We start from the raw sequence: 8,906 nt of genomic DNA on the forward strand, positions 1-8,906 counted from the left end.
TTACTTGCATGTGATATTAATGATATTGTTCTATAATTTCTACATTCTGTGGGATCACCTTTCTTTGGAATGGGCACAAATATGGATGTATAGGACTGGGCAAACCAGCTGCAAAGCACCTGAAGAGCAAAGATGTCTCCTTGTCTCCTTGAGGAGTAAGGTCTGCCTGACACAAGCCATGGTATTTCAATTGCCTCATATGCATGTGAGAGCTGGACAATGAATAAGGATGACCGAAGAAGAGTTTATGCTTTTGAGCTGAGGTGTTGGTGAAGAATGCTGAAAGTATCATGGACTGCTAAAGAACTAACTGGTCTGTCCTGGAGAAAGTGCAGCCGAAATCCTCCTTGGAAGCGAGAATAGCCATACTTTGATCATACTGTCAGAAGGGACCATTCCCTGGAGAAGGATGTCATGCTTGGTAAGGTGGAGGGTTGACAAAAGAGGCCCTCAATGAGGTGGATTGACACGGTGGCAGAAGTGATAGGCTCAAGTGTAGCAAGAATCGTGGAGCTGGCTCAGGACTCAGCGGTGTTTTGTTCTGCTGTGCATAGGGTTGTTATGAATCAGAGACTACTCAATAGCACCTAACAATAACAACAACTTTGTCTTTGTAATCTAACAAGGTAGGTAAGTTAGGAGTGTGTGTGTACATACATGAAAGAATCTAAATATAAACACTATTAATTTTTAATTTCATAGTTTGTTTTGATTCTTCTTTTGTTTTTTGAGGTATGCATAACTTTATCTTCCAGCATTGCAAATGTTTGTTGAAACATCTCAACTGGTATTCTGTCAATTCCTGGAATCTTTTTTTTTTTTTTTTTTTCGGCAAATGCCTTCAGTGCAGCTTGGACTTCTTCCTTCAATACCACCAGTTCTTGATCATATAATACCTCCTGAAATAATTGAACATCTACCAATTCTTTTTGCACATTAAAATATTAAAAGAAGACATTCATCTTCTTTTAATATTTCCTGTGTTGTTCAATATTTTGTCCTTAGAGTACTTCAGTATTGAAACACAGGGTTTGAATTTTTAACTCAGTTCTTTCAGCTTGAGTAATGTTGAGCATGTTCTTCCTTTTTAGTTTTCTAAATCCATGTCTTTGTACATTTCATTATTATATATTACTTTGTCTTCTCAAGTGGCCCTTGGGAATTTTCTGTTCAGCTCTTTCACTTCATCATTTCTTCCATTGGCTTTAGCTAATGTAAGTTCAAGGGTAAGTTTCAGCATCTCTTCTGACATCCATTTTGTTCTTTTCTTTCTTTCCTATCTTTTTAATGACATTTTGCTAAATGGAGAAACTACTGAAGTGTTCAAGGATTTCCTTTTACTTGTATATACAATCAATGCCAATGGAAACAGCAGTTAAGAAATCAAACAACATGTTGCATTGAGCAAATCCGCTTTGGAAACTTTATGGAGCTGTTCTAGTGTGCTCTATAGGGTCACTGTGAGTTGGAATTGGCTTGATGATAATGCAGTTTAGTTTCATTTTGGATAATTTTTATTTTTACACAATTGGGATCATTGATGTTTTATTTTACAATGTCTAATCTTTGATTCTCGGAAGGAAGGTTGGGCAATCCTACTTCCGTAGTGATACTGCCTCGGAAACCCAAGGAGGGGTCGCTATGAGTCGGGGCCGACTCGACGGCACATAACAACAACAACAACAACAATCTTTGATTAATTCAATCAAGTGTATATTTTTATCTCACATATTGTAGCTTTCATCTCAAGAAGATGAAAATATTTACGTCTTTTATACCCATCCTTGATTTTTTGCCACTCCTCAGAAGGAAGGTTGGGCAATCTACTTCTGTAGTGATACCACCTTGGAAACCGAATGAGTGGTCACTATGAGTAGGATCCCACACAACAGATGTGAGCTTGATATTTTTTTTGGTTTAAATTTTGACCAATTTTAATACCTTTATAATAAGTCTTAATATGAAGAAAACTGTGACATCAGGATTGGAGGAAGACTCATTAACAAATTATGATATGCAGATGATATAACCTTGCTTGCTGAATGTGAAGAGGACTTGAAACACTTACTGATGAAGATCAAAGACTATAGCCTTCTGAATGAATTACACCTCAGCATAAAAAAAACAAATATCCTCACAATTGGACCAATAAACAACATCAAAATAAATGGAGGAAAAATTGAAGTTGCCTGGGATTTCATTTTACTTGGATCCACAATCAACGCCCATGAAAACAGTAGCAAAAAAAAATCAGAGAACGTATTGCACTGGGAAAATCTGTTGCTAAAGACCTCTTTAAAGTGTTAAGAGCAAAAATGTCACTTTTTAGATTAAGTTGTGCCTTACCAAAGCCATGGCCTTTTCAATTACCTTACATGCATTTGAAAGCTGGATAATGAATGAGTAAGAATGAAGAATGATGTATTTGAATTGTGATGTTGGCAATGGATACTGAAAATACCATGGAGCGCCAGAAGAACAAACAATTCTGTCCTGGAAGAAGGACAGCTAGACTTCTTAGAAATAAAAATGGCCATACTTTGCCTCATGTATTTTGGTCAGGTTGTCACGAGATACCAGCCCCTGGAGAAGGGTATCGTGCTTGTTAAATTAGAGAGTCAGTGAAAAGAGAGAAGACTATCAATGGCATGGATTGATACAGTGGTTGTTATGATGGGTTCAAGCATAGACCATATAGTTAGGATAGCACAGGACCAAGCAGTGATCTGTTCTATTGTACATGGGGTTGCTATGAATCGGAGCTGACTTGACAGCACATAACAATTATTAATTTAATCTTGAGATTTTTCAGGAAGGGGGATAAACACAGTTCCTATTACTCCATGAATTTTCAATAATTTGCTTTTACAAATAATTCCACAATGCATGTATTTTTGTTGTTATTGTTGGCATAACACATCTTCAGTGTAAATTTTTAGATGTAGGAACATTGGTCAAAGGTTAATTTTGTTGTGGGAGCTCTGGTAGCGTAGTGCCTAAGGCACTTGACTGCTAACCAGAAGGCTATCAGTTCAAACCCACCAGCCACTCCTTGGAAGGAAGATGGAACAATCTACTTATGTAGAGATACTGCCTAGGAAACCCAAAGAGGGGTCGCTATGAGTTGGGTCTGACCTGAAGGTATATAACAACAACAACAATTTTTTTGTATGCCAAATTGTCCTTTGTAGTATTATACCAAGTTGTGTTTATATAAGTAATAAGTGAGAGTGTTAGTTTTTCTTCCTACAACTTCACTAACAATGTGCATTTTGATGTTTTGAAAGTTAACAATATGAAAGGTGAAATAGTAAATATCTGGGAAGTTTTAATTCATATTTCTTTAATGTGAGTGAAGTTGAGAACTGCTCATATGTTTAAGAATCATTTGTAAATCCTTTTCTGCCTTGGTCCTGATTGTTTTTCCTTTGCCAGGGTTTTTTCTAGCTATTTGAGTCTTTGTATTGCCATATATGGACTTTAAAAGCAACTTGTCTATCTCCAGGAAAAAATAAGAACAAAAAGTCCTTCAATGTTTTAGAATTTCATTAAGTGTGACTTATTTTGAAGGCATAGCATAAATATACAAAGTGAAGAGTTTTTTAAGAAATACTACTAATGATAATAATAATAAAAAAAATGCCTCACTGAATTTGTTATTTCAGGATATCTGTGTGTTTTTGTTTCCCTGAAACATAATTACGTACTTTAACTTTATCAAATTCTAACTTCTTACTATATGTATAGACAAAGTCATTTACGTTACATGTATTTGTTACCTAGTGGGAAGATGAGGTGAGTAATGACAATGGCTACACAAATGACAAACTAGAAAATAAAATAAAACAATAACAGTGGAATCCTGTTTAATATTTAGAATTAATGAGTTTTATTGCCTGCTCTTTTAGTGTCTTGATGCTTCTGTAAGGATGCATAGTGTTGAGAAGTATATAAGAAACTTATTTACTTGTGAAAATAGTATGTCTCAGCTCATTAATATTATTAGAAGAACTGAAACATAATTTTTTTCTCTATTTCAGTACTATAAAATTGTTTCTTATGACATTTTGCATTTTTGAAGTTGGAATAGTAGTTAAGTTGTCAAAATAAACTAGACATTCTCAAGATGGATGAATCAGTTCTAGAGTAGCTGTTATAACTTATACTTGTGAGAATCAAGCCAAAGCTTTTTTTTTTTTTTTCACCTTGGCATTATACTATCTGATAGATGCAGTGTTACTCTGTTGCTGTACATAACACCAGAAACAAAACAGGACCTAGAGTGAGAAAGTTTATTTACAAACTTTAAAAATGATATTGTAAGAAAACAGTATTGCTTATAGGGATAAATTGTACCTTTTGAGTTAGTTTTTACGTTTTAAAATATTTTATAATAAATCAGATCTTTGATTCAAAAATATATATTCCTTCAATTCAAAAAAACATTTATAAAGTACTTTCTAAACTTGGGGCATTGATTGAACGACCATTTCAATGAGTTATGACAGTCAGAAGTCAGAATATAACAAACATAAAATGTATAATTATACTCCAGAAAAAAAAAAAAATATATATATATATATATATACAGATACACTGAAATGTCTAGGAGTGTAAAGCATTTTTTTCTCTTATTTTTTTAAAAATGAAACAAACCTATTCCTTTTGGTTGTTTATCAAAGCCTTAAGAGTAAGCCAGACTCAATGAAGATAGCAATCAAGAAAGCAAAATAATACAATTAAAAAATTACCCTGAATTTAAAAGTAATTGGAGGTAAGATTTCTATTCTCTTATAATTACTGTTAGCTCTCAGTAGTGGGTTATACTAACTGCCATGTTGCATGCTTGGGTAAAAGGAGGACTACATTTAAGGAAAAGAGGGAACTGAAGAACTAGTGGCCAAAACCAGTACAAAAATGACAACCTTAGAGAATAGTTAACCAACAAATCAAGTGCAAGCAGGAGCCGGTAGAATTAATATATTTCTTAATTGGGTTTTGAGAACTCAAAGGGATATACCACAAAGAAAATAGCGCAAGGGTTCAGTTTTGGGAGCACAGTATGGAAATGGAAGAGCCAATTATTTCCAAAATATCATGTAAGATATAACAATAAGAATTAAGCCCAGGCACCAAGAAACAAAGCTGAAAGGATAAGGAAAAAAAAAAAAAAAAGAAGAGGTCTTTAGGTTGCATAGTAAGTCAGCATTGGGAATCATAGTGATCACAGTGAAGATCTGAGCTGACTTGCTGCCTCACAGGAAAATTTGGGGCCTGTCTGCAGGCTGTATCTCAAGGGTGCTGGGTACTTCCACATTTAGTCTTAAAGCAGTAAAGATCATTTTGAATCCCTGTTGGTAAATAAAATGCCTGAACAGCCTCTCAGTGAAACTGGGTGAAAGGGAGGAATTCGAGGTGAGAAAAATGGATGATAATTTTGATGAATGAGGATAACACTGGAACAAATAAACATGTGGATAAAATAATACACTATTTTTCAAGCAGTAGTAATATTTAAATAGCATAATTAATCTTTTAAGTTATATCTTTATTAGCATTTTTAAAAGCTCCTCAGGTTGTAAACACTGAATAATAACTATGAGGAGAATGTGGAAAAATGTGAGCATCACACCATTTGGCATCTCTGCTTTACTTATATCCTAATTTCATTTATATATGTGTATGAGTGTGTGTATTTATATTGTAGGAAATGAGCCTTATTTAAGGATTTTTAGAGAACAGATCAAGGAGTTCTGATGTCTTATTGTTTAAGGCATTTGCTTGCTAACAACAGGTTGATGGTTTGAACCCACCAGTTGCTCTATGGTAGAAAGGATGAGACAATCTGCTGCTGTCAAGTTTTAGCCTTGGAAACCCTTTGGGGCAATTCTGCTCTGTCCTTTGGGGTCATTATGAGGTGAAATCAACTCGATGGCAATGGGTTTAGGTTTAGTTTAGAAGACAGAACTAGTTCTATACACGTATTTATACTTGAAAAAAAAAGCCTATGAAATACCATATTTTTAGAACATTTTTAGATAAGAATTATTCCAAAAAATTTTTGGAAAATCTTTCCCTTTAAGCAGGAGAAACAGACATCTATTCCTCATGGTCTTCTCAGCTATTGGGTGAAAAATAAAAAGAAATTGTACATACAGTTCAGTTATTATGCTATTAGGGTCTAATAAATTTTAAAAAAAGAAAAAGAAAAAGAGAAAGACTCTGACCATCTGTCTCCAGATACATGTTAATTTGGAAGCCATATTCTCTTTTTTTTCTTTTAGTACATTAGTGGTTCTGTTACAGTTAATGCCTCTATCTATTCCTAAGGATAATCAGGTATTTCAGAGACAATTTTTACTTCAAGTTTATTCTAATGAATCATTATTTGTTCTCATTTTGGTTTATAACTTTAAAAATTAACAGAAGCTTTATGTACTTTGAATTAATTCATTAAGAACTGCTTTACAGTGGAAACCATCTACTTTACAGATGTTAAAAATAAAAGGTTTTTATTGCTTGGATTTTAGCACAAGTAATATTATTAGTTTCTGTTAATTATTTATAGGCTGGATCTATTCAAAGGATTAAAAAAAATCCTAGCAGTTTATAATTTAGTTGTCTTCTTTAGTAATCTTACAAAAAAGACCATCTATGTGAATTAAATCCAATGCAGTTCAGTCATTTGATTAATTCCATTCTATAAGTATGTTTCACACTTATTCTGTAGTACAACCTTATATTGAAAATCAAAAAGGTGATTGTGTTCAAACAACTGTTTTCATACTTATAATCAAGAAAATCACCTGCTTTTTCGGAATTATGGGAAGTTTGTCAATAGAGTAGAAAAATGGTCACCTGGATAATACTCCAGGTGGATGTATTTGCAATTTATATTAAAAACTTAAAAGAAAAAATATTGCATCTCCTTAAACTTTTCATGTGTTTTGATTTAGAAACTCTAAATTACAATTCATTTTCATAAATTGTTCATGATCTAGAAATAGACATAAACACATCAGTTATCAGTGAGAGTTCCGTTTTTATAGTTTTGAAGATGAAGATCAGGATAAGCTTCCCAGAAGAATAGATGTCTAAGTGAAAGCCTGAATAATAATGCATTTGACAGACTAATTGAGGTACCACTAATTGTCATCTTTTAAGCAGTTTGTTTACACTTTCGACAAACAATAATTTGTTTTATGTACTATTACCTGGCATATTAAGATGAATAAAAATATATATATGATTTCTGAAATTTAGGAACTTGTAATTGCATCAGGTAAATAAATAACAAGCAAGTGAAAACATGAGGAATACATACTACAGTGTATCAATTACAGAGTGCATTCCCAGAATAAACAGGAGTAGTAGCTTAACAGGGAGCCCTGGTGGCGTAGTGCCTAAGGTATTTGACTGCTCACCAGAAGCCTGGTGGTTCAAACCCACCAGCCACTCCTCAGAAGGAAGGTTGGGAAATCTACTTCCGTAAAAATATCCCCTCAGAAACCCAAGGAGGGGTTGCTATGAGTAGGATCTAACTCAAGGGAAGTGAGTTTGGTTTTGGTTTGAGTGTCTTAACAAAGTAATTGAGATTTAGGGTTCAAGGATGGATACAGCATAGCAATACAATGGCAAAGAGGAAGATAAAACAGAATTCTGAAACAGTAAGAATTGCCCATTTAAAGAAAGGCCATGAGTTTGGGCATTAACTAGAGGATCATGGAGAGTAATTAACCATTAAGAGAATGATGGATGGTATCAGATTTTCACTTGTAAAATACTATTTTAATTGAGGCTCAGGGACTATATTGGGGGGAACATCAGTTATGAGTGGAGTAGCCTAGTGTAGTTGCCTGCCAGTAATCTTTAAAAGGAATAGTGGTGGCCAGAGCCAAGGTATTGGCACATAGAGAAGTGAGCTCAATGTATATTCAGGAGAAATAATAATTAGATGTGCATTAGGGATTAAAAAAAAAATCAAAGATTAGGACTATGATTCAAGAATGAACAATGTATTAAACAGTAACAATTACAGACAGATCTTTAGGTAGAACAAATATACCATTGCCTAATAACCTAAAGGAGCCCTGGTGATGTAGTGAGTAATTCATTTGGTTACTAACCAGAAGGTTGGTGGTTCAAATGCACTAGCTGCTCCATGGGAGGAAGAAGAGGCAATCTACTTCCATAAAGATTTACACCTTAGAAACCCAATGAGAGTCACTATGAGTTGGTTGACTTGATGGCAATGAGTCTGGGTTTTTGGTTTTGCTAACTAAAGATCGGTGATTCAAACCCACCCAATGGGACTGTGGAAGAAGGTCCTGGAGATATGCTTCTGTTAAGATATTTGGTGAAGTTGTTAGTCTTTGGTGCCATTGAGTCAGCTCCGACTCATAGCAACTTTATGTACAACAGAATGAAACACTGCACAGTCCTGTGCCATGCTCATAATCCTTGCTGTGCTTGAGCCAATCATTGCAGCCACTGTGTCAATCTATATCATTGAGTGTCTTCTCTTTTTTGGCTTACCCTCCATTTTACCAAGCATGATATCTTTCTCCAGGGACTGAAACCTTCTGAGAACGTGGCCAAAATAGGTGAGACAAAGTCTGGCTATTTTTTCTTCTAAGGAGCATTCCAGCTACACTTGTTCCAGGACAGATGTATTTGTTCTCCTTCCAGCCCATTATATTTTAAGTATTATTTGCCAAAACCACAATTCAAAAGCATCAACTCTTCTTCAGTCTATCTTATTCATTATCTAGATTTCACATGCATAAGAGGCAATTGAAAATACCATGGGTTGGGTCAGGTGTACTTTAGTTTTCAAAATGACATTTTGTTCCTTAACATTTGCAGCAAATTTGCCCAATGCAATTTTTTTTTTTTTTTTTTTTTTT

The sequence above is a fragment of the Orycteropus afer genome, unplaced genomic scaffold (genome assembly GCF_000298275.1).
Source record: "Orycteropus afer afer isolate SDZICR_OR568_19922 unplaced genomic scaffold, OryAfe1.0 scaffold00072, whole genome shotgun sequence".
Lineage (NCBI taxonomy): Eukaryota > Metazoa > Chordata > Mammalia > Tubulidentata > Orycteropodidae > Orycteropus > Orycteropus afer.